At 41.8% G+C, this 26,838-nt stretch overlaps 1 protein-coding gene and 1 long non-coding RNA gene across 6 annotated transcripts in view; one reads left to right on the top strand and one right to left on the bottom strand.

Annotated features, from left to right (window-relative positions):
- KLHL29 (kelch like family member 29) overlaps window positions 1-26,838 on the top strand; it is a 399,050-nt gene that overhangs the window by 107,999 nt on the left and 264,213 nt on the right. The window lies entirely within an intron of this gene.
- LOC310897331 lies at window positions 9,773-12,733 on the bottom strand. The gene is made up of 2 exons (XR_014582224.1): window positions 12,608-12,733; window positions 9,773-12,504 (listed from the first exon to the last, which is right to left on the bottom strand). It is a non-coding gene; the product is annotated as an uncharacterized lncRNA (long non-coding RNA).

The raw sequence follows: 26,838 nt of genomic DNA, 5'->3' as shown, positions 1-26,838 counted from the left end.
GTTCTGCAGGAACCAGCGGCAGCTGGTCTAATTGTCAATTAGATCTCAACAACCTGAAGATGCAGAGGTGAATGCATCTTGCTGCTTTGTGTCTAATAAGGTAGACGTAAATTTAAGAGAGCGCAGAGATGTTGAAAATCTCCGTGAAGTTTCAGGGTTTAATGCCAGGAATGCTGGGCTCGCAGGTCACTATGCCCAGTCACTGCTGGTGGGTCTCGTTCCTGCAGTTTTGCAGGTTTCTACATTAACTTCCCAATAAGAATAACAAAGACACAAAGAAAACCGCCCAACCCAATAACAACAAAACGCCTCACAATCTATTTTTGAGGGCCTGATCCAAATCCCAAAGCACAAACCTAATCAACTTCGTAATGATTAGAAAGTCTAATGTACTTTCTTGGTAATCTCTGCCTCAAACCCTTAATTTCGGTCTGAGCTATAGCAGATCTTTTAGGACATTAACTTATCTGATTTACAAATTCTTAGTGATCAAAAATCCACGCCATCCTTATGTTTTTTTCCCAGTGGTTAATTACACATGAAACCAAGCAGTGCTTAATGTGTATTAACCATTTCTATCTTGGTTTTAATTTTAGTTTTGTCTTGCTGTTGAATCTTCTTCCAACAGATTAAAGAGCTGTCTTTATAAGCAGTGATCAACTACCCTGTTAACCTTCTTCTGGATAAGATAGATTGCGTTTCTTAAGTCTCTCATTTATAAGGCAAGTTTTCTGTGTATTCGTAGATTTTGCTTTTGAATACTTTTTGATTTAATTTCCTGTTTTAAAACAGAGATGGAAGTACTGGCTTTACTAATTCTCTACGCTTTTCGTACTTCCAAAGGGCTGTATTCAACCTCATGACTGCAACATTACACAAAAACCTAATTCTCAGTTGCTAATTTATGATAACCCCTCCTTAGCAGTGGTGTATTGATTTCCTTAACCCATTCTAAGGGAAGAAAGGGTAGCTTCAGTATTTGAATTTTCCCACCACGATAGCTCTATTTATTATTAATTCTCATAACCATAACCATATAAGCTCTTAAGATCTATTCGATAGAAAGTTGCTAGAAACTTTGAAAAACACGTAATAGCTTCCAAATAAATATTAGAATACCCAAAAACTGTTACTTCTTAGATCAGCTCCTGCATGTGAGAAATAGATGTTTATGAATGTTTATGCTAAAAATCCTGCCTTCGTTTTCTGCTTGGGGAATTGAGATTTGCTAACAAAGTTTTTAAATATGCAAAGCTGAAAATCTACATTTAAAAGCCCTCTTTATGCTAAGACACACAAAAAAAAATTAGCAGTTTTTACTAAGTAAATGTGTAACTTTAACTAAGAAAAATTTGCACAAGCCGTGAAAATTGTGCACGTGGCAGTCCTGCTCAGCAGCACGAGGCGGGCAGCTCTGAGCATCCTTTGAGGAGCGGCGCGGCCGTCCCCACAGCAGCACACAGCCGCCCCGCGCAGCTCGGCAGGGCAGGCACCACGGAAACACCGCGTCTAATTGAATCTCTGTGGGGAACGAAGGTGGGCAGAATGTTATTAGCAGACCTGAAATTTGGCCAAGATACCTAGGGTTAGTGCTGCTGCTCCCGGGATAATTGCCATCAGCCTGAGCGCAGCGTTCAGGATCTGTGCTCTCTAGCTCATCCGAAAAGAGTCATAAAAACAGATTCAGCTGTAAGTACACAAGAGCAGCCACCTGAGATAAATAACTTCACTTTAATGGCATCTATTTTTCTTTGTAAATGGCTTTAATATCTGCTGTGCTATATAAAGGCTTTCTGACATTCATTATTAAAGTTGTATATAATGCTTTTTAACCAAATATAATCTGAGAAGTGAAACGCACAAGAACATGCAACCCATGGAGAGCTCCTGGGTCTCCGAGTCCCTGCTAAAACATCGAGCAGTGTCCTAAACTTCCCAACTCTTTGGCTTAATGCTGCCATTGCAAAGCTACTCCTCTCTTCTCCTGTCTCATGGTTAGAAGCTCTTTGCTGATTTCTAACCCAATTCTATTCGGAGTAGATTTATACTGCTATTTGTCAATGTTATTTTTCAGTATCTCTTGTAAACTACTGTTGGGCACCTCAATTCTAGATTATTTTCATCAGCCGTGAAAGAAAATGTTGTTTTATGTATGGTAATCCTTACCAGATTTATGCCTGCAATGAATGTTTAAAATAGAGTCTGGTACACGAAATACTTGGTTTGTAATGAAAAATTTGAGTTTTCATTGGAGTGGAAGCCACTACAATTTCAAGTAATAGTTTTGCTATCATATCATGCTTGTTCTGGCTCCTCTAATCTTCGAAGGCTCGCACTCAGAAGCCATGTATAATTCTGCTTTTTAAGGCTGAAAGTCTCCTTGCTGGAGTTCTTAGTTTTCAGATGTGACTTTGTGACTCTAAGGGAGGCAAATGAGCATTTCACGCTGAGCTTTATCATAAGACTTTACCCTTATTTTTTATTCAAAGGCAAACCTTTTTTTATTATTATTATGAAGAGGTTTTTCACTGGTCTGAGAGTAAAAGCTGCCTTAGCCAATCTTGTCTTGCTACCCAGCCCAGGTTGTAACCTTACCACTTCTAACCTGAAATATGCAGAGCTGAGCTGGACCCCTGTAATAATATCTATTAATCAGTCCCTGCAGCTGCAGTAAAATAATCCATGTGTTCAGATTTAACTCTGGGAATATGTGCATCAGAGTATCAAGAGTATGAGATCGATAGTCATCTCTTCTATAATTAACAAAAATGCTGACACCCCACATTTAAGGCTGAATTCAGCCTTGGAATTTGGTGACAGGTGAAGTTTCACTGGTTTTTTTCTTTCCTTTTGGTTGCAGAAGTTTTAGTATGCAGTTGCACTATTTAAGAATACTCCTGGTTTCAGCTGATCTCCTTAGCAAATAATTTTGTGTGCTTTGCTTTGCTCTAGCAATTTCCATGGCCTCTCAGATGAAATACTAAACAGGATCACATAAGCTTTACCCCTCCCCGTAACATTTAGCCTGTCTATTTCATTATAGCAAAATATTGCATTTTACATGCCAAGCCTTAAAACCTCCTTTCTAAAAATGGTAACTGTATTTAATAACTAATTACTCTAATGATCCTACAGAAGTGCTTGAGACCTGTTTTAGTAGTGGTGTCAATTACAACCATCTGCACGATGAATAAAGGAACCGTGGCCCAGCTGTAGAGTTGAAACATGTTGGCATTTTCCTACGGGCGGCCATATGGTACTTAACGAAAGCGAATTGTTCACACTGCAAACAGCTCTGCTCCTGATGAATGATAACGTTTTGTTCTGGAAAATGGTTCCACAAACACGGAGAGTATTTTTAAATGCTGGAAGTGTATCTGTAAGTGACAGGCTATAAATGGGAAGGTCTTTGGAAGGAGGAGAGGGGGATGAGAAAGGAATTGTTTCTTTTGCCTAGGGGTGTTCTAGCACAGCCTTCCTGTCTCTTAATAGCAGTATCTTTTTTGTGCATGCATAGCCCTGAATCTGTAAATTTTATTTATTTTGGTAAGGAAGAAGATAATTAGAAATGTAACTCTCATTTGCCATCAGCATGCCCGAGCTTGAAGCTGGTGTGAGCTTTAAAATAGCAAAGCTGAAGCTGTGAAGAATTAATAACTCCTTGCCTCGCATATGTGCTGACATTTTTTTACACTTGGAAAAGGAGCTCCAGAGTTGTAACTGCAGTAACTATGTGAGCACACAGGTTGGAGACGGGTCCTGGCTTCCTGGCACTTAGCATTAGTCAGGGAGAAAGGGGCAGATAACAAATCAGCTGTAGATAATGTCTTCCACTGTATTTTATTAGAAACAGAAGATATTTTTTTCCCCCACAGGAACGTCAAAGAGTGGCTCAATGAACTCATCATGAGATTGATAACTCTTTACCCCCAAGTCATTAGCCCCAAATCAGAGCTGAATCAACAATAGGCTGTTGCCATTTCATGGCTGATAGGCAACCATTTGGGTAATGAGTTTGGTCTCAGTTCAGTTCCTAATATCTGTCTTAAAGAAATAACTGCTGCTAATGACCTGAATTGATCATTTTATTAATCTCTGAAATTGACTTTTTCCATATGGCTTATTGCTTTTGTACATGAGATGTAATTAGAAATCTTGCGTCATTTGAATTCCTGTTTGTTTGATTAATAAATAACTAATTTGGGAATTTTTGTTTTGTCCGGCATGGTCTCTGGAGATGGAGTTGGGTGATTATTTCTGAGGTGTTTTTTTGTGTGCAGATCTCAAGGAGTAGCAAAGCATTCCTCCTGGTGAGGTACTTTCTGCCTTTTGCCAAGAGAGGACTGTTTTCATGTGCCAGCATTCAATGAATTTGCAGACACTGGAGCTGCTTAAAACCACTTGATAGATCTTGCAGTAGTTTTGCAGAAACAACATAGTAAAAAATCTCACCAACCTGTGACATCCGAGTTCTCATTACCTGCGCACAGAGCTATTTGCAAATTCACAGCAGCAGTAGGGCTACAACTCCAGAGCCCTGTGCTTTTGGACTAGGAGCATCTGTCACTTGAGCTAAAAGCAAATCTTTCTTAGCTCTCAGCAGCACTGGGTGGATAACACTGCTGAGAAACCCCAGGTAATGAAACCGTCGGCCCCACTGCTAATGCCTTCTAACTCAAAATGTAAGAGCATAAGGACAAAAAAAAGCTTCAGTATCATTTGGGATACATTTTCTTACAGCTTCTTTGTAAGAACGTGTTTTTACAAATCATGTTCTGTTATAGGTGTAGCTGAAATACAGGCAAACAACTAGATCATGGTGGGGTGCAAAAACACCATGATGCCTATGAAACACAGAGGGCTGTGATCTGAGAGGCATTAAGCGGCTAATTACAGCACATTGTGCTCCATATCCTTCTTGATATTTGATCTGTTACAGCAGTGCTGTCTGATGCAATAAATCTTCCTCACTTTTAATTAATAGTTGTTCATCTGTACTGCAATAATTTTAAGTAATGTTTGCATTAAAAAGAAAGCACAGGGGGGAGGGAAAAATATCTTTAGGCAGAAGAGTATTAAAAAATAACCATCTTTTCCTCCAACTGGGAAGCAAATACTATAATTTGGGATCAACGTGTTCAGTGTGTGTTCTACAGAAGCCATAATATCCTTTCTGTAAGAAGCTCATTTTCTAAATCAATGTCATGTCCCTACCCTTAGGTAGGGTAGAACTAGTACAAGGTGTAGTTCTGCATCATGCTTTCTCTACAGTGCCAGTTTCAGAGGTTCCTGCCCTTCTATTTTGCAGTTTACAGCCTGCCCTCCTTCCTCTGCCCTCTCACCTCCCATGTACAATTCTCCTTTTTTGCTCAACCGTGATCAATTAGATCAGAGAAATTGCTTTGACTTTAAAAAATGCATAAACAAAGCAGAAAGAAAAGTAGACCCATGGTTTCTGAACGTAGAGATGCGCATTACCTTGAAGGCGAGGTCCTGAAGCTTATAAATATTACTTACCCGGTGCGTAACACACTAATCGTGTTACAGGTTTCCGTGATGTTTGCTTCTGCAGGGAATGAGAGAAAAAATCACAAACCACAGATACTCTCAGTGTGGGCTGCTGGGCCTGCTGGTAGCCCGTGGCGCTTGCTCAAAAGGCAATCTGCAGAAAACAGATTAAAGGGGAATAAAGCACTGCTAAACTTAAGTCAGTGTGTTTAAGCAGGATCTGTTGGAGGACCCAGCTCAGGATACTTAACTGAGGCTCAAGATTTGTTGTTTGCTGTTGTTCATTCTCCTGGATTCCTGTTACTTGGTGCTAAAAATGCATTGGTGAAAGCTGGGATGTGTTGGTTTGTAGCTCACGTGGTCGTGGAGTGGAACATGAAAATGTAACCCAGTGAGCATTTTAAGCAAAAGGGTATTTGAAATAAATAAATTAATAAAGTTTCTGAATCTGAGTGGTTGGGTCTCATTCAGTTAGCTAAACATAGGCAACCAGAGCCATTTAAGAGGCCTCAGGGTCTCCCATCGTTTCTCCACCTTGCCATGCCTGATGTTTATGGGTCTCCTGTAGGTCTGCCGTCATATTTGCCACCTCTGTGAAGATGTCTGGTAGATCGCGGTGCATCTGAAATGGTGTTAAATGCCTGTGCTTAGGCAACTGAATCAGTCCTCCATGTTGGACAGCAGCACAGCCAGTCTCAGCTGTTCTTATATACAAAACATAAAGGAAATTTTATAATTCTAACTTCATGTCTACATAAGTAACAGTTTGATTTTGGCCAGTAGAATGTTCTTTTACAGGATGACTTGTGTTTATGCTGCAGTTTCATTCCTTACCAAGGCAAAGAAAGTAAATGTCACCTTCCAGAAGAGCAAGGAGGATCTGAGGTGGTTCAGCCTCACCTCAATTGCTGAGCAATGATGGAGCAACTAATCGTGGAAACCATTTCCAGACATTTGAAGGACAAGAAGGTGATTGGGAGTAGTCGGCATGGATTTATGAAAGGGAAATCATGCCTGATCAACATGAGGACATTCTCTGATGAAATGACTGGCCAGGTAGAAGAAGGGAGGGCAGCAGATGTTTATCTCGACTTTAGCACACATTTTGGCACTGTCTACCATAACAACCTCAAAGACAGGCTGATGAAGTACAGGCTAGATAAGTGGACAGTGAGGTGAACTGAAAACTAGGCCATGGATGTACCCCAGGGGTCGATAGTGGGTCCGATCCTATTTAATCTCTTCATTAGCGGCCTGGACAATTGGTGAGGGCATACTCTCAGTAAGTTTGCAGATGATACAAAACTGGGAGGAGTGGTTGTTAGACCACTGGGTGGGCTGCCATTCAGAAGCTCCTTGACAGGAACCACATGAAGTTCAGCAAAGGGAAATGCCATTGATCCATCCTGCACTTGGGGAGGAGTAACCCCACAGACCCATACAGGCTGCGGCCATCCATCTGGAAAGCCACTCTCCAGAGAAGGGATCCCGGGGGTCCTGCTGGACAACAGGCCGACCTTGAGCCAGCAATGTGCCCTTGCAGCAAAGGAGGCCGAGAAGCTTCTGGGCTGTATTAGGAAGAGCACTGCTGGATGATTGAGGGAAGTGATCCTTCCCCTCTACTCAGCCCTGGTGAGACCCGTCTGGAGTGCTGGTCCCATTCTGGGCTCCTCAGTACAAGAGAGACGTGGTCTTGCTGGAGTGAGTCCAGTAAAAGGCCAGAGAAATGGTTAAAGGACCAGAGCCTCTCTCGTGTGAGGAAACGCTGATGGAGCTGGGAATGATTAGCCTGTAGAGGAGCTCAGGGGGATCTTACCAATGTGTGACTACCTTATGGGGTGGTAAGGAGGATGGAGTCAAACTCCTCTCTGTGGTGTGACAGAACAAGAGGCAATGGGCACAAACTGTTCTGTGAGAAATTCCGTTTATACATTAAAGTTCCTTACTGTGATGATGGTCAAACACTGGAACAGGTAACCCAGAGCTGCGGAGTGTCCTTCTTTGGAGATACCCAGAACCTGACTGGACACAGCCCTGAGCAGCCTGCTATAGGTGACCCTGCTCTGAGCAGCAGGGCTAGACTCAGCTATCTCCAGAGATGCCTTCCAGCCTCAGTGATTCTGTTTTGTGTGTGGTTCTATGACTGTAAGGCTTAAGCAAATAAAGCAGTTGGAGTTTAGTAGCCACTGCCATGTGTCATAGGTCTCTCGGTGGTGTGGCAGCAGTTCAAGCTTCTCTTCGTCCAGATGTATGGAGATCCTGCAAAAAGGTCCTGCAAATAGACGCTGTGATCCTTGGAGTAATTCCTTCCCAGCATCTGCTGTATGCATCAGGACTTGCAGTGATTCTCTTCTTCCTCAGAAATAGTACAAGCTGTTGTTGGAGAAACTCCACTTTCCACGTTCCGTGGCTATGCCTTAGTATGTAATACATAGGAGGTTTCTTTCATTTAGCAGAGGAGGCAAACAAATGCCTACGCTGGAGTGTTGAGGCAGTGTTGTTTGGTATTTTGGCCTCCAAATGCAGGTGTAATCACTGAAAGTTCCTCTTGCCACATGCCTCAAAACCAAATTTTTAATAAAATGGAAAAATGACCCAATGGAAGATATTTTGTTTGGATTTAAACAGTTTTTCCACACAGTGAAGAAATACCTTCTCTGATTACGGGAGAGTTCATCCATTTTCCTTTAGAAAATATTTACAATTGTTTCGGTTTGGAAACCTCTTCCGTACTATGGCATATCGGTTACATTAAGTGCTAAAAATGTTAATGACAGTAAAGCTGTTCTACTGCATAAAAGACAAAAAGAGAAACAACTTATTAATAGAATTGGAGCTCACTCGTTTACTTTCCAGAGTGATATGCAGAAATAAAACAACTAATCATTAGTTATCCAAGAATCATGCTTACTTTTAGTGATTTCTATGTGTATTTTATATATCCCAGAGTATTTTAAAGATAAATTAATATCATACATATTGAGTAAATCTGAGTTTGTATTGGGTGCCACAGTATATTACTGAAATAGACAGCCTTCCATTCACTTCATATGATTTTCTGCTCCATTATTTTTTTAATTTTTACTTTATTTCAAAGGCAGCGACTATACCATCTTTGTTTAGACAAGAAGCATACAACACTGAGGTAGTTCCATCGCTTATCAGTGCAATAAATTATTTCTTATTTACAGTTATTCTCCTTGAAGTGGGACACCAAATAAGCTGTAGGTAGCCTCAGAAGTGATGGAAGTTGGGTTCTTCTTTGGAGCATATTGCTGAGAGCTTGTTTTAGTGCAACAGAAAAACCAAATGTGACAGAACTGAGTTTAACACATGACAGATAGTCATTGTACTTCTGAATGTTGTATAGGTTTCATCCTTATTCTCTTTTGCTTTAACTTGCCATGCTGGAGGTAGGATGATGCTGGCCTAATGGCTGCTCTGTGCTGTGGTATAGCTTAGTTGGCATCTGTTCTTCTTTAGAAGATGACAATTCAGCAAAGTCAAGACTTGTTGTTTGGATAAAAGTATCGTGTAGGTGGACTCGCTGCCATTGGCTGCCAGTTCAGAGATGAGTACACACAAATATTGTTATACGGTTTTTGTTGAAGAAGCCAGCAGCACGTAGACACCTCCACGTTTCAGTACTGAAGCGAGGTGCTGGCACTGAAGTTGACTTCTTACCTAGCCATACACCGTATCACACCAGCACTTCATCTGCTTACCCAAAGCTAAGCTTACGCCTTTGGCTCTCTTTCTGGCACATCCCAAATGTCTTACCTTCCCTTATACCCGAAAGGAGAGCTCCACAGGGAGGCACTGCGCTCCATCAGTTCCAGAGCACTCTGGCCCCCATTTGTTTTCTTTTTTTGACAAGTACATGTTGGAAAGTCTGTAGAGGAGTCAGTCCATCCACAACGAACACACAGGGACTCCTGAGGTGCTGTAAGACAACTATTTAATGGCGTAGAGCAGCGTGAAGTTAAATTTAGGCAGGGAACAAAGAACACTGTATTCAATCAGCTGCTGATGGAATTGGACTAACCAAAACTCAGACTGCCAAAATGGATGCCAAGTCTGGAGGAAGAGGTAATGCTGTTGTGCAAAAGGGTCAGAGAAAGGCATTGCTTGGTCTTGTTCAACATTCTTTTATTAGTAGTAGATGATTGAATAATTTAGTGTATTTTTTTTTCTTCACTTAATCCTACAGCAAATCTGCTAAGCCAGAGTCATGGACTGAGATCTCCTGTTAGGTGGTGTGTGCACACGGAGTAAAACCAGCATTTGTGCACGCTCCAAGTATCCTGCATGCAAAGGGTAACACGGGAAGGATGAGCTAGACCATGGCAAAGGGTGGCACGTGAGATAAGACACAGCAAAGCAATTACTCAGAGGGGTATGCACGAGTTGGTGCACAACCCTGTCAAACAGTCGCATCTTCTGCGCGTGGCACCAAATATTTTGAAAGGAGGGAGAGCTTTGCTTTGTTCTCCCCTCGTACAAGCTGTTCTGCGAATATTTACAGGGAGTGTCGGCTGCAGATGAGTGGTGTTAGAGTGTTGTGCTGAGATGGTGAGGGCTGACATTGCTGATCAAAGCTGGGAGTCAGCGTGCCGGGAGCACAGAGGGGTTGACAGTCCCAGAGGGCATGGAAAGCAAAGATGTATATGCTGATGCAATGGAGAATGGAGAGGGCAAACAATCCAGGAAAATAATCCCCGTAGCAGACTTTTGAACAGATCACCAGGCTCCCTCCTCGCAGCACTTGACCTTGATAAGGTTTGAGATTTCCAGGGAGACAGCCTGAGTGGCACAGCTGTGTCTGCAATGGGGAAAGAGACTTTGTGGGGTGTTGTGACTTTCCTAAATGAGCCAAGCTGCATGCATTTTCATCTCGGTGAACATAAAAAAGCTATTTAAAAATTGATGTGCATACATTAGACCTGTTCCCTAGCCTTTCTCACGTACCCTAGGTTTCACAAGTACTAACTGGGAAATCAGTATAAAATAACTTCGAAGAGAAGAAACTAAAAATCACTTTCACTAGATCAGAAATAGGAGCATCACTTTTGTAGTATTTGGACAAAATACATATAATTGACAGAGTGCAGTGGTAGCATGAGGACTTATTTTTGATGTATCTAGGGAAGGGACCATGAGATACACTGGTGTGATGAGGGGAGAGAAGTCAACTTGCTCAAACCAAACCTGCATCCAAATCTAAGAGACCAAATCTAACCCTTTTCCTTCACAAATTCATATAATTTTTACTATGAAAAATGTTTTATTCTGAAAACTACCAGGTTCACTTTGAGAATTACTAGAATTTTTCTTCTGATTTTGAAAAAAAAATAATCAAATTGTTTTTATACTCCAGTTATCCAGTGAGATCTTTAAGGAGGATAAAATGGGATCTACAATATATTTTGCTTCTTTGTTTACTTTATTTTTTGGCTTCCAGTCTCACAAAAATGTCACACCAAAGTGGCCATCCAAATCTTTGGGTGCCCCTGATGTCTGGTAATATTATGGGAATGTCATAGATGCAGAGTAAAACTGAATAATGTAATGATCTCTTGAAAGGGAATGTGAAGGTGATTGGGGGAAGGCTATATCTGTATTTAAAGCAGATATTTTTAAAGACCTTCAATGGCAGGAACCAAAGCTAACCCAAACTAGAAACCCTGACTGGATGACTGTTGTAAATGCAAATTACCTTACAGAAAGAGCTTTTTAAAAGCTAAATTTTTCATTTTTAATTAGTTATAAAGCTAAAAGCTGATATGCAAGTATTGTCACCAAAGTAATTAAACTGGACTTCAAAAAATGAGTTTCATTATTGTTGCATACGTCTGTATATGGATGGCCTTAATTTCAGAATAAACATAGCCTACATTAAGGTAGCAAAAATCCACTTTCCAAACAAAAAAAAAATTGTTTTGAAACCTGAACATACAAATAAGGCTTTGTTGAAGTTATAAGGGTGGGGACTTGTTTATTTTCGAGTACATTTGTTTCTATACTCGTTCTTACATATTAACTGAAAAAAGCTGTCTCAAACATTTGCAGTTTTACTCCCTCAGGTAAATTGTTAGAAGTGTATAGAAACATTCTTGGACCTCCTTGTCATTTTTCTTAGACTGTCACAACAACAGCAACAACAACAACAAAAAGGAAACAGCAGAAGCAAGAATATTATTATTTAAAAAAAAAAAAAGAAAAGAAAAGAAATTACTGCATATCTTGTTTTAGTCAAATCCCAAATCTTGTTTAGTGAGACTACGATAAGCAGCCAATAAAACATGTTGGCTTACTCTGTGATTTTCTTGGTCTCCCTTATTTCCAGACCCACAGCCTCTGCTGCAGGAAGGTTTCTGCAGGTGGTTGATAACATCCAGGAGAACTTCATAACACTTGCTCGCAGGTGGTTTGATTTTTTTTCCCCCTAGAGATATCGGGCAGCCTCTGCTCACCATGAACCTCCTGAAATCTCTGAAAATGAAGTTATTTGTTTTGCCCAGCTATATCCTACTTTATGACAGTATTTACCCATGGCCTTCCCAGCACCGCTGTTAAAAGATGACCAGGTGATTCCAGTTACGACTCTGGTTTAAAACTTCTCGCTTACATTAGTAGCCTCTGGTTTGGGTTCAAGGCTTTTGTTTTTTAAAGTACTTTAAGAATCTCTTAGCTGCAGTAGCTCCTGGGGACAGCTGAGGTGGGAGCAGGGCTCAGCTGCAGCTCTTCTGGGCTGGGAAGTTCTCCCACGAGAGGTTTGGAAAGTTGTCTTTATTGGTGCCTCAGAAATCTCCAAACGGAGCCATCGTTCTCCTGCACAGTGGGAATTAAAGCAAGGAGCTCTTGTTCTTCTCAGTGAAGTCTGTCTTGCGTTGCGAGATATTAACATACAAATATTGACCGTCTCAGTCAGCAGATAAGGTAGCGTGAAAGTAAAAAAACGTTCCTCGGACGGTGACATGACATACAGCGTGAAATCTGAAGAATATAGAGGACAGCTGAATTATTTGTACCAAAGAGGAATTTCCATTTCACATTCAGATAGCTGCACCCTGTCACCCTCTCTGCTGCCAGGACTTACAGGGAGAAGCGAGCCTAGTTCTGCTTACGCCGTGATGCTCGTCCTCTCCAAAACATTTCGTTAAATCCACCTCCAGTAGTGTTTGGACAACAAAGAGAAGCATTAGATTTATAACATAAAGAGCCAAGACAGAGAAGTGAAGACCCTGACTTTCAGATATGCCCTTTTAATTATTGTTGTCCAGCTGGTGGGATTACAAGGATCTGCAAGCCTTAAATACCTCTTCAGGTCTGGCCCAGCAAGGCAACTGTTGCCTTCTGTGTTTCTCATGGAGGGGGGGGAAAAAAAAAAAAGAAGCCCACACATTTATTTATAAGTCCTTCAGTGCTATTTTAACACTTTTATTCACAGTACTTCAGTATATGCTGTTTAAAATGGGCACGTGCAGCCGCATTACCCGCTGCCTGAATGACAAATGGTTTATCAAGCACTGCCAGAGCACCTGGCTTCGTGCTGAACGCAGGAAGGCAGCGGCAAGGCCTTCAGAGAGATTAACTTCTGGATAGGCAAATAATAATAAACAACAGGCCGCAAGCAAGGGACCAGAAAAAGAAGAATCGAGACCATAAAATGGAGTCACGGTGATCCAAAGGGACAAAGGGAAGCAGATTTGTATATCGGGCCTTGAAAGGAGAGAACCGAGCGGCAGATGGATGTTGCCAGGCTTGGTGATGGCAGGGAGATTTGCAGGAGGAGAAGGTGGGGAAGGGCAGTGCAGGAGGGCGGGGGGGGGGCGAGGAGGGCAAGAAATGGGGACTCGGACACGGGGCACGGGACAGTGGGGACAGGGAGCTGCGACCTCATGAAGGGCTTGCAGGAGAGTGTGGCACAGTCCCTGCTGTGAGACACGGGGCATATCTTCCATAAGACTGGAAGGTGGTAAGAACAATTCAAAAGATCCTCCTTACCCATGCCCAATCTATTAAAAACCCACGATTTCAAAAAGCTACATTTAGAAGGTGGCCAGGAGCTTATGCTCTCAAACTATTTTTGATCGAAACATTGATCAGGTATTCACGTTCACTTTGCTATCAATGCATCTATACTGAATTTTTCTCCTTGACTGTAGAAAATGCTTTTGAATCTGTTGAAAATTGGAAGTCTTAGATGTACAATACTGCTTGAGCTACAACTGAGCAACACTGGACTTCCCTGTTAGACCTGAAAGTTGGATAGGAGATGGAAAGTTAGGGCCCACCTGCTTACTCCAAAGAATTGCTCCCAGCCTGTTCTTTCAGTGTGTAGGCTCTTTTTCCATCGGGGTGACTTGTAGTTGGGGTGTGGAAGAAGTTGATCATCTGTGGTCATTCCCAAGGGGATGGGTGATGTGCAGTCTGCTCTGTAACCCCACCAAGTATCTCATCAAGTGGCACAAGGGAAAGTCTGTCCACAAAGGGCCATCACAGTATCCAAAGTTTTGATAATAAGGTTACATACCACCTTTTAACATGCATATACAATGTCACCCTATTACAGATGAGTTCGATGCTATTCAAATTAATTACAAATAGTTAATGTACCTAAATCTGGTACCCTCTGGTACCCTCTAAGTCATCAAAGAAGTAGTGTGGCCCAGGGGCTGGAACACAGACCAGAACATCAGCACCTCGAATATTTCGTCTCATTCTGCTCATGATGTAGTTCACGACTTCGGGTATTTCATTTCATGCCTCCGTTTCTCTATCCAGCCAAGGCTATAATTTACTCTATTTTTGTGTCATATTCCGTGGTCTAGAACTCAAAGTTTTGCAACCTTCCTATATTTGGAAGAAGAATGAAATCCTAGTGGGGTGACTGTATTTATTTTCAAAGAATTTGATAAAGAGCTACAATTCAGATGCTTCGGAGTGAAAGTGCCCTGGTTTTTGCACCTCTTCTATGAGATGGCATCGCTCTTGGAGAAATGTTTGTGTAATAAAATACTGTGAAGTGACACTATTGCCAAATGAGATTGTGACAAATAGAGCATTTGTAGTATTAAATCCATGGGTACTTTACATTGTTATGACAATAATAGTTTGCATTGTTGTAATAAGTTATACTTCTTCTTCTTTTAAAAAATAAATTTAGTTAGAACTTAATGTATCTTGGAACACATACCCTCCACTGAAATCAGCTGTGCATCTCTTGGAATAAAATTGCTTTAAACATATATAAAGGTACATTGTTTGGTGTATCATATATCAGAGACAATTGTGAAATAAATGATGTTTATCAGCATGCCTTATGTAAAAAGATTGCAAATATGTTGTCCTTTGTGTAGCTCAGGTTTGACATAATCATTGCCATAATTCTTCTGCTTTTAATAAACAAAATTACATTGCAGCAGACACTTGAAACTCTTTTATTAGGAACACCCAGGGACGAAGCCCTGCAGTGAGGGGCTGGGGCTGGCGTTAAACTCAGTAAGCACTTAGCAAATTTTATTCCCCTTTCCTTAATTATAGATAGCGGGTGCCATGCTCATAACTTATGGTCCTGCAATGCCAGTACAGTTTGTGGAAAATCTTCCATTTTTGTAACAAGAGCAGGGATGAGACTGTACTCCTAAACCGGCAGAAAAAAAGTGCTTTGACTTAACAGGTGCTGTCCATGCTAAAAGGATGAATTCGAAGATTATTACCTAGTATGACTAAGATTTATGATGCAATCTGCTTTTTTTTTCTCTTCTTTAGTACAGATAAGGGGGGTTATTATTGTTAGTAGAAATACCTATTAAAATAAACCCCATGAAGCAGTTTCAAGGATTTGATAAAAATGAATATAAAGTTGAAGCTCCCAGCTTATCTTTAACTCAAGTGATTTTCATAGGGTTATAACTCTTCTGGCATGGGATAAGGGAGCAGGAGTTTGATTTTTATCCTCACCGCACAATAGAAGGAAAAAACAGATTTTGTATTTCATTTATTAGCACATTACTGCTCAGGTTTGCATCTGCATGGGGGAGTTGACAGAGATTGCACACAGGTGGGAGTGGGTAGGGAATATGTGTGTATGGCTCATCTTCACGTTGTGGTCATTGGTGTCTACATACCAGGAGCTACAAGTAGTTCTGGGGAGACTCTTTCCTACGAAAGGTGTGCTAGGAAGAGCTGGAGAAGCCTTAGAGTGCCAAAAGCTCCAAGGACCTCTCCCCAGAATGGTTTTTGCTGTCAAACGCTGGGTTCAGGGCTTCCAGTGCCGCCCGCTGAGTCATGTCCTACCCCTTTCCTACTTTTTGCTGTCTTCTGACATCTTAAGACTGCCATCCAGAGATGTTGCCAGCAGCAGCAGCTGGAAATCTTGACAACACAGTGTGGTTTTATGTCTTTCTTCTTGGCAAATGTACCTTTGTCCGTCCCAGGCAGTATGGGACTGAGCGATGCTGAATTCGCACAAGACTAGTAAGAAATGGTATTGATTTTTTCTTGATTTCCTTCTTTTCATATTTTTTGGGGGGAGGAGTCTTATTCGAAGTTTCAAAGCCAGACAAGTAACTTTAAGTGTTTCTTTTGCACTAGTTTCTGGGATGTTCATTGTGATGGATTTTATTGATGGTGAATTATTTTCACTCATAGCTTTACATTATTTAAGGATTTCCTATACAAGAGGTAGCACTACAAGGTCATGCGTTTAGATTTAAACTATGAGTTATCATTGCCAAATATGAAAGGAAACATTTATTATTTGCATGTTTAAGAATTTTTTTCTTCGGTTAATACCTATGTTTTCTTTTAAATTTGTGGGTCTTTCTGGGCATTCAGGGTATGTTTTTGGAGTGGTTTTTTTTTTATATATATATATATATACACCCCTTGTGCAATTCAGATTTTAAATGCTATTGACTTGGTCGATTAAATTAGTTTGGTAGCTTCACTCCTTTGCTGAGTAAGACGTGTTTGCAGGTTGTACAGCTAAGCGTGATCTTGTGTCCTCACCAGTGCTGGGGAATGCTGCATTCGCAGAAATATTGTTTTGACTTTTGACTTCTCGTGGTGTAAAAACTTAACCCAGAGTCTAGTGATATTGGTTTGACCAATATTGTTTTTACTCGACAATGCATTTTTTATTTAGTAGGGGATTTTGTCCCAGTTTTTGAATGTTCAGCATACCGCTATTCAAGGTCTGTGAAAAGCGAGCGAGTTGTTGTGTTTCCAGGGAACAAAAGACTTTGCATTAGTAGAACAGTGTGGGGTTCATTCCTCAGCGTTCAAACATGGGCTGAGAAAGCAGGGATTGTTGCTAAAACAGGCTTTGAGTTTTCCTTCAGTCTCGTGGCAGGGTGCGCTGGTCCCCACCAGCACGCGCTCGGATGCCGGGGAGCCGTGCACTTTTGGCAGGGCTCCCATCTCGGTGGAGCGCTGGGACCTTGCTAAAACTGAAGCATTGAGACCTGGGTATATTGTATTGAGTATATATTCGAGTTGTTTGGCTGAAAGCTTAAATGCTGGGTACCACCCGGTTGTTTCCGAGAAGCTGCGCCGAGTTTTGCGTTCTCCGTGCGAGGAGGTGAATGTGACATCCCACAAAAAGGCCACCCTCAAGCAGCCGAGTGCCGAGTCTTTCATTCTCGCTTCCTTCATGTTTATTAAAAATGACTAGGAAGAAGTTCAAAACTTTTGTGTCTGATATGTGTTATATCTATTATGGTGTCAGACAACTAAGAAAAAAGTCACTGGCTAATGAGTCTTAATTGTAACAAAACATCAAATCATTGTCACTTCTGCTGCAGTAAATGGCATTCATTAAATTAATCCACTCCATTACAGAAGTATTTTGCAGAGAATACCATGACCCTACTGCTTCTGTAGCAGTAATAAGCTGAACATATCGCTGTGGCACTATTTGGTATATTAGAAAGCAGTTTGAAGCATGGCTGCATGACCCGAAGCAACATCAGCAGGTCTCAGGTAGCATGTTTGAAAAAATAAACTACCTTAATTAGAGACGGGACTAAAGCAGACCCTAGGTGTGAACATTCCTGTAGCTTAGCACTGCATGAAATAAAAATCTGGATCAAGAACCTTCCTGGCTCTGTTTGCAGAGCGGCACAAGCCAAAGCAAATCTTAGATCTCGAATTGGGAGTGTGGGGAGGTTGAAATCTGGATATTGGTCTCTTTTCTTCACTCTTACAATCCCCTTTTAACTTCGGATCTAAACCCACCATGTTTTCTCTCCTCTTTCCCCCCCCAGGTATCAGAAAATAGAGAACCGCATTGCGCCCCATCGCTTTTTTTTTTTTTCTTTTTTTTTTTTTTTTTACAACGCCGCCATCAAAATTTTCTGGCAGGAGTTGCTTTGACTTTTTAACAGCGTTCTATTTCATACCATATGTGTACATACACCAACGATGATATACCGCGTTTGTAACTAGGGAATGGCCTGCTTTATTAAACATCCCCCTTGCCAACAGTAAAAATGAACAGCCACAGTAAACACAGACGCGGCGAGGGAAGAATAGCCCGAGCTGTGCTGCTGCGCATTGTACCTAAGGAAGGAAGCGTCAACCTCTAATTGGCTCTGAATGCAGCCCACCTACTTAGCAAAAGAGGCTGCCAAAAGCAAATTGCCCTGGTGCTCCGTGCGCCGTGCTGCCTTCCCATTGAATTCAGTCAAATGGGAGGCTTTTGCCTTCGTTTTTCAAACTCTCCATGAGTTGGCAAAAAGCTTTCTCGGGGAGAGCCTGTGTGTCCGGAATAAAAACCTCCCGAGGACGCGTTCGCTCCTTCACCTCCTCCGAGGACGGTGCCACTCCAGTTCTTCTGGGAATTTGAAGATGACTGCAGGGGCAGGAGGGGGTTGTATTTGTTTTGGGGAAAGGGGATTTTTTTTTTTTCCCTGGGAAAATACATTTTGGAAGAAAGCAAAATGCAAATCTGTCTTGTAGCTCTCAAGCTACTCAGCACAACGTTCGGCGCTTATATGTTGTCGCTTTGCCAGCAGCGGGTGTGCAGAGGCAGTGCAGGAAAGAAGTAATTACTACATCTCCTTAAAACGATCGAGAGCCAATAATTTCTTTTAATTACAAGATCATAATCACCGGTTTGGGCCCAACCTTTGCACCCAGGCTGCGGGGTGTGGTGGGGATGCTTCTGGGATGAGCCACGCTATGGGATTTAACACCACGGGTTGCACGGCAGATAGAAATGGATGGTCGATGGGCAGGTTCCCCCGCTGGCCGCTGAAATTTTCCTGTCTAAGCTAATCAAATCAATCGTCCTGAACTAAAATCTCCTGTGAGGAGTTAGCAGTAGATGGTAGAGTTGGGAGACAAAAGGGTTGTGGGTTGGTTTGATGGTTTCTGTTAAATACCTTATTTACCTTTTTTCCCCTGTTTTTTTTTTTTTGGTCAAAACCCCGCTTAGAAGCTTATCAGATAATAAGTTTGTCACTTCCATTTCATCACCGCTGAATTCCCACCTGCTTCTTCACCTCTATTTTCTCCTCTCTACATCTGCAAATAGCGTCCGAGACCTTTGTTTCTTTTTAAGGGCATCAACTTGCCAAGGTATTGGTACATCGGGTCGCTCTTGTTCACACGGTGCTTTCACGTAGGGAATATCAGATGGGAAGAGAAAGGCCAAGAAGGTAAGAGTAGCCAAGTAAACAAAACAGTTTTGCAAACTTTGGGTCAGTCTTGTTTGGGGACAGAGGAGAGTCTTGGATGATTTCTTGCCTTCACATGAAGCAAGGGCACAAACGAGTCAGATGGTCAGGTTTTCTTGGCTACTTCAGAGAACCAGCGCTTCAAGATTAAAAACCAGACCTCGACAGCAAGCTGTGTTTTGCACATTCTTGAAAAGGCCTTTAATTCGGTGTTATTTGATATTCCCAGAGTTGTGACACAACTGCATAGTTGTGTTTCTCGTCCAACAATGACTGTATGAATAGGGTTTCACCCCCCCCCCCCTTCCAAGGAATTTAGCTTGGCCATTTTGCTAAGTGTACGAAAAACCACAAGGAAATTGCTGTTTCTTTTTCCTCCCTTATGCACATTACTGACACAACATGACTTGCGTAGTCCTTGCTGTAACCTGTACTTTAGCTGGTCAATGTAATTTATAACAGAAAAGCTACATATTGTAGTGACACGGCTTTCATAATACGCGTGTGTTGCCTCCACTCTGCTGTTTTATGGCAGCGCTACAAAATATTTTACCAGCGTCTGTGTAAATCCTATAATCTTAAAAATGAGGATGGCAACAAAAAGCCTCCACCTGACCAGTAAAGCAGAAGCACGTAATTCATGCAGTCGCTGAGCGTGTGGGTGCCCGAGGAAGATAATGGGAAATCTGCGGCATCGTGGTGGCTTGAGTCCCGAGGAGTGGTGGCAGCAGAAACACCAATGCCCTCCCTCGTGGGCTGTGGCTGAGATCTGGGGTTTGGTTTTGGGGTGCTGCCCCAAAGCTGTGCTAGCAGAGCGGTGGAGGTGTGGTGCTAAGCTGCCGTGTGTCCTTGGGTGCTTTTCTTCTCTCTCCCCAGTGAGCTCCAGCGCTCTGTTGAGCTCAGCCCGAATGGTTTGCCCAAAGTCATATAAGAGATCTCAAGAGAGCAGAGGGTTGTACCCACTCCTTGCCTTCAGACTAAAGCTAGAATTAAAAATAAAAATAAAAAATAAAAAATAAAATACGATACCACCTGAAAGAGAGCTCTAGCTCCAGTGTTGTGATGCATGCAGCCATGCCAGGCACATCGGCACCCAGCTTCTGGCATGGAAACCTCTGACTCCAGAAGCTTTTTTTTTTAATGCCCCATGCTTGAATTATAAAGTGAGCCAAGGCTGCAATCCAAATCCCTCAGCAGGACGGATCACACTGTTTCACCTCCCTTTGGTGCTCAGCGCGGTGCATGTTTGTGTGTTGGAGGGGCTCGTGACATGACACCGTGGGATTTGGGCAGTGGCTGACTTGTTTGGGAATTTCCAATGTTCCTGCAGCGATAAATGCCCAAATAATACTCCCTTTGGCTTATATAACAGCAGGACATGGGGCACCTAAATATTAGCAAAATGTGGTTTCCTGCAGAGGGGTTTTGTACGTGTTTCAATTCAGGCTCTGCTTTCCCTACCTGAGGGCTTCTTTAGCTTGGGTTCATATTCTCTCCATCCTCAATTCATCAGCAGGAGAGGAGGGATAACAGCAGTTCTTGACGTCAGAAGATTTTGTCACCATTAAATAGGTATCAGCAGTGTTTGGGTGTGGTGGTGTTAGAGCAGGGTAAGTGCTAAGACAGAACCCAGTGGCCCAGAGGAGGAAACCGCTATATGCAGATACATTTTTTATGTATCTTTGTCCCCTAACCGTATCACGTTTCTCTTTAAGTGCATTTTCATTCTGTCAATCTTGAATGTGTGCATATCCCAGGAGAAATCTTAAACAGACCCGAGGAGCCTGTCCCCGTGTGGGTGGTACTACGGGCCCCTGTGCCGTATCCCACATGTCGTAGCCAGGGATGCTCTGGGTACAGCACCCGCTGTCACGGCATCTGGGGCTGGGTTTGGCTTTCCATTCAGCCGACGGGTGACGTTTCCAACAAGAAAATTCTACAAAACGGGGAGTCTCTGGGAGATAATTAGGTGGTTGTATAAATAACGAGTGAGAGCCAGATATTATCTGCCAGCTCTATAGCCACATCCATGGAGAGAAGAGATGAGCTTTCTTCGGGAGCAGGAGAGTTTTCTCAGCTCAATTAAATGGATGTATAGTACCAGCCTGACACTGAGCATTTGTTCCCACAGAAGCCTGTTACAGGGAAATACAGTTAATGTTGCATACAGCCTGTGTTTAGACCTCCCGCTTGGATTATGAAAAATGTTAAAGCTGAAAAAAAAAACATTCATTATTTGAGTTTCAAAATCTGACTGGCTCCTGAATGCTCTATGCAGCAGGGCGCACCTTTTCCACTGGCCGATTAGCTTCTTGTTATCTTCTTGCAAATGCCTGGCTTCACTATTCCTGTACTTTATTTTAAAAGGCTTTTGCTCTGTGCAGTTGAATATACTGTAATCTTCTTATCAAATGCTAAAGCTCTTTAGTGATGCCATTTTGAAAAGTACTTCAGTTTTTAAATTGCAAATTCTTCTCTGGCTGGAAGGTCTCTGTGTTCTGGGTTTACTTAGTGGTTGAGAATATACATATATATATATGTATGTATAGGTATGTACATATGTGTCTCTGTATGTAAATGGTGACAAAATATACCGTCCCATTTCTAAGTATGTACGTTTGTGGTTTTCCCCCCTAGAACACTAAAGTGACGATCCGTTTTACAAAGCAGATAAGTGTCTCCCTGGTCATTTTGGGGTGTTTTTCGGGTGGTTTTGGTTTTTCTTTTGAGCTGTTTCCAGAACTCAGGTTTCTCCTTGGCTTCAGAACCTCCAAAGCAAAAGAGAAATTCCCCCTGAACAAGAGCAAAGTTTTTCGTTATTATTATGAAGCAAAAGAACAAGGCTTGTCTACTTTTGAGTGAGGAACTGAAAATCTGAGCTCATGTATTCTGGTCTCACATCCATCAGTAACTTGTGATGTGACTTGAAACAAAATCACTTAACCTGTGAGTCTGTTTCCCTACCTGTAAAATGGGGTTGAGAATAAGAGGGATGCCACGAGCATTAAATATTTAATGTTTGTAAAGTGCTTTGAAGACAGAGTGCGATGTAAATGCTTATCACTGTATTGAAATAGGAGGAACTGGATAACCTTGTGTAGGAAAATTCTGCTAGAAACTGTAACTTCGGGAATGAAGACCAAAGCAGGAGAAGAAAGGACATCTGACAAAATTGTATATTTGAGTGAAATGCACTTGAGAATCTCTCTCCAAAAGTTAGAAAGAGGCAGTCTTTGGGACCGTCAAAAATAACCTTCAGAAAATCAGAGGATTCAGTAAATAGGCAAAGTTGAACTTTTCTCAAAAAAAATCATTAAAAAAACTTCTAAACAAATCATTCTGTTTAGCCTGACCACAGTAATCAAACATGTAATGGGGCCATTATATGTGAATGCTGGAAAATAATGTATCTAGTTATAGACAGACATTATTCCTAAGTGTATGTCTAATCCTTCCTAAGTGGATGTTATTACTTACCTAGAAGATCAAGGAAATTCAATGGATATGTACTTTATTCTGGAAAGCAATTGGTAGAGCACTCCATTTAGGAAGACTATTCCAAGCAGCTCATACACTTATGTCAGCTTAGAAATTATTTAAAATTGGATAGACAAAAATGTAATGATATGATGCATTGAACAAAATTTCATAATAGAGCGGCAATAAAGAACACATCTTTAAAGTGAGCAATAAAGCAAAACCCCAGCTTTTGTAATAATTTAAGAGGTTTTCTCCATGGTGTCTTTTATAAATACACTAAAATATTGCAGATACAGAAATATTCAGTCCTTTTTGTCCCTCTTCCCTACTAGCACGGAGAATGCCTTGGGAGATCCTGGAAGGAGAAAGTAGCTGCAGATCTTTGCTCGCTGTGATGGATCAGCCTTGGCTGGCTGCTGGACCCACACCCGGCCTCTCCATTGCTCCCATTTCCTCAAGAGGACAGGGAGAAAAAATATGGGGAAAAAGCTCATGGGTTGAGCTAAAGACAGGGAGGTGAAGACGGGGAGACCTCTCACCAGTTGCCCTCATGTGCAAAGCAGACAGCTGAAGATGGGGAAAGTGGCTGTGGGGCTGCGCCATTCGTGTTGTCAGGGCACAATGATCATCGTGGTCTCTTGTGTTTTTTGGACATAGAAATCCATAAATTCGTAAGACTAACAGGAATGGTGCAGTGAGTCATCCACACGGCAATCGAGGTGTCACTGCAAATCAGAAGTTCTCGCTGTATCTTTAGAGACCTGGATTCAGAGAAGACGTTGACGGTAATTAAAAGGATTGCTCGTACCAGGCTGCAAAATTGTGGGCAGCCTAACAACACCCGCATGTTATCTCCACACCGTTTAGGGCACTGCCTTTGGAGGTCCGTGCCTGCATCCAGAGCTGTGGAGCAGCTGCAGGGGATGTGGGCTCCCCAGCCCTGGCGTGCTGCTGCTGCTGCTGCTTCTCATCGTGTGATGTTAGGTTTCGCATTTGATGCCTTTTCCCTGTACTTAGAGCTTTATTCCCTCGCATGCCATCACCTATTACAATTATTTACTGAGAGTGCAGTGCCTTTGTCTGATCTCCCCCAGCCCGCTCCTGTCAATGCCTAAGAATTGGTTAAATTACGGTAATTCACAGTCTCAGCTTTTGCCCCCTGTTTTTGCTTCCTCAGAGATCCAGAATTTCTGGCCAAGCTGATGAGATAAGCTGCAGCCACGTTATTGCTCTTACGTAGGATATATGCTTCTCTTAAGAGCTGTAAGGTTTACATGCGAGGAATAATTCTGCTCAGAGTGATAAGTCTCTGTAATATATTCATTTGGGTTTCCTTGCCATGTTTTAGATCCCTGTGAAAACAAGCTCCTTAGTAAGTTTTGTAGCGGTAATAAAATAATTTGCTTCAATGTCTCGCTATTAGATGTCACAACATACTTTTGGTTTTCCTCCTAATGTTTATGGCAAAATGGCAATGTGAGGAAGGATTAATCAATCAGGAAAATGATCTGTTATTTCCTTTCCCTTTTAATCTATCCAAAAAAACCTGATGGGCTGCGATGCAAAGTGTCTCTAAGCAGTGCGTATAATGTATGCGATTACTGCATGCTCAGCAGCCAAATGCAAACATTGCAGAGTAGAAACACAAGGTTTATCTAAAAATAAACAAAAAGGAAACAGAAATCTGTACTTCAGATTCTGCACGCAAGCTGTTCAAACAGTCAGATCTTAATAGTAGATTTAAAAGTGTCAACAGCAATGGCCTTGTTTTTTTTTTTCGCATGGTTAAAACTTGTCAGCAAATTCAGTCTTTTGAGTAATAATAGCACTAACAGGCTTACAACAGCCTATCCTTGGTGTATTACAATATAGAAGAAACCTTACAGGAACAACAAGTATCTGTTGACCTGGGGTCAGCGTGGGAATCTCGGGTCACCGTTGTAGGCTGAGAAGCTTCTTGAGGAAAGAGCAAAATCCATGAAATTATTGCATTGCTTAACCACGCAGCGAAAGGTCAGAAAGGAACAGACCTCTTCAGATTATATTTAGTAACTATGAAGATTTTGCTTGTCAGAGTCGCTTTGCACCAAGTAGTATTTTGCCCACCCTCTCCCTACTCCTCCGCTGAAAAATTTCCTCAGATCTAATCTGAAAGTAATCACATGCTCATTAGCAATTTTTCCATTTTCCAGCAAACCAGGCAATATTAGTCTAAAAGCTAGAAATGCAATTATTTTGCTCCATGTATGTTTATTGACAGATGGGCCAGGCCAGATCCGTACTGGAAGATGCAGGGACGGGACAGCAGAGAATAAGCACGCGATGCTCCTAAATATTAAGCTCTCCTCTGATGCACTCCCGTAAATTGAAGTGACTGCTGTTGCTGTTAAGGTTGGCTTTACACATATTTTTTGCTGGTGTTGACATCTACTGGATAAATTCGCTACTGGCAGGAGGAGTACGCTCGGTTTCAAAGAAGAGGAGCGTGCTGCTCCCCTCCTCTCAGGAGGCTCGCGCCGCTCAGCTTGGGTCTTGCAGAGTCACGGGCTCTCGCTGTTTCCTTTTTTGCTGTTTTCTCTGTGTTGTGCTTCGTTTCCAAAATTGTTCCGTGAACAAAAATTGAATTTGAAGATAGTAAATTGCAAGCGGGTTTGGGCAACAGACTGATGAAGCAGCTGCAGTCTTTCTTTCCGAGACTTGGATTTTTCTGTTTTGCCCAAGGCAGCGAAAGGAAATTAGTTTATTAGTTTCACTTCGGTCACTGGTGAATATCTTCTTCCCCCCCTCACAGAAATAACACTTTAATTCTGCCTGATTTGAAATAATTGACCGATCAGGAATGAGGCATATGCAGGGAGCTACCAGGACTGAATTACACCGTAGGCCTGGAAGATCAATTGTTTGGGAGGAGAGCTGAGGTGCCGCAGCCTTATATTACACCTGCCTGTTTATTGCACTTGGCCGGAGGGGAAGGCACTGCGCCATTCTGATCTGTTGCCTCGGAGAAGTACGGATGTAAAAGGAATGCAAAATAAGGGAGCAGCAAGTTATTTTTTTTATGTTAATACGTTTTATATTGATATTGAGGACATTTGAGTAAACGGAGCCTCTAGTTTATAGAAGAGCATATGTGTTTTTCCTTCTTTCTATGCCAATATTCTTTGCTAAATGCAGTTATTTTTTTTTAATTTTATTTTATTTTAAGTTTTTCAATAATACTTGTACTGATTGACTGGTAGCAGTAGCACAAATGCTTAGTAAAATTAGTCCCACTGGAAGATTACTCAGATGCTACATCTCTTCTCCTTACTCCTCCTTCCTCTGCTCTTTCTGCCTGTTCTAATGATTTCATTGTAAGAAAAACGACCTGAGGCACAGCGGAGAAAAAGAATAAAATAAAAGGCACAACAACAAAAAATCTGACGGACTTACTCTTTGGCAAACCCATGGAACAGAAGTGAGGCCAGATGTTTGCTATACAGGCATTTGGCATGTATGTAAGAATCTCGCTACAAGACTGCATATAGAGTTTCTGACAGCTTTGGCTGAACGGAAATGAATGATTGCTATTCAGGATAAAATGCAAACATTTTGGCCAGTGCTTGCAAATCTGGGAGCTTTACGGTTATATTCTGAACTAGGTTCTCAGTATTCTTAAATCCACATTTCAGTAGGTGCTTACCAAACGTGGCATGATTTATCTCTGTGATTTTTAAAGGTTCTACATCACCTAACGTATCTTGAGAGGGGTTTTGCAAGTGGTTCATGCTTTTGAGAAATGAGCTGATTCTTATGTTATCATGCTAGTTCTAAAGCAGCTAATTAAAAGCTTCAGACCTCTGGCCTAGAAAAGGTAGGTTGCTGATTTACTGCGTTCAGCAAACAGTTTTCATCCGACAGTTGGAAAGATAAAACATGAGCCGTTAGTGGCAAATTTTAAGTGAGAAGCAAGAAGGGGTGGTGGAAGAAGTGATAACAGGAATTGCTTTTAAGAGACACAGGAGCAAGCTGAGAAGCAGGTGGCTTTGATACTGGGTGTGCTATTAGTTCATTAGGATGGTGGCACAGTCCCTCTGATTCTTGAAGCATCCGCCTTTCAAAACAAAGCAAAAATAACAAGCAGATGTAAGCGATACTTCTTCTGGTGAACCAATTGAGAATAAGA

This window comes from Anser anser, assembly GCF_964211835.1.
Source record: "Anser anser genome assembly, chromosome: 3".
Classification (NCBI taxonomy): Eukaryota; Metazoa; Chordata; class Aves; order Anseriformes; family Anatidae; genus Anser; species Anser anser.
The sequence above is the reverse complement of the archived record's forward strand: the minus strand, read 5'-3'. Positions and strand labels throughout refer to the sequence as shown.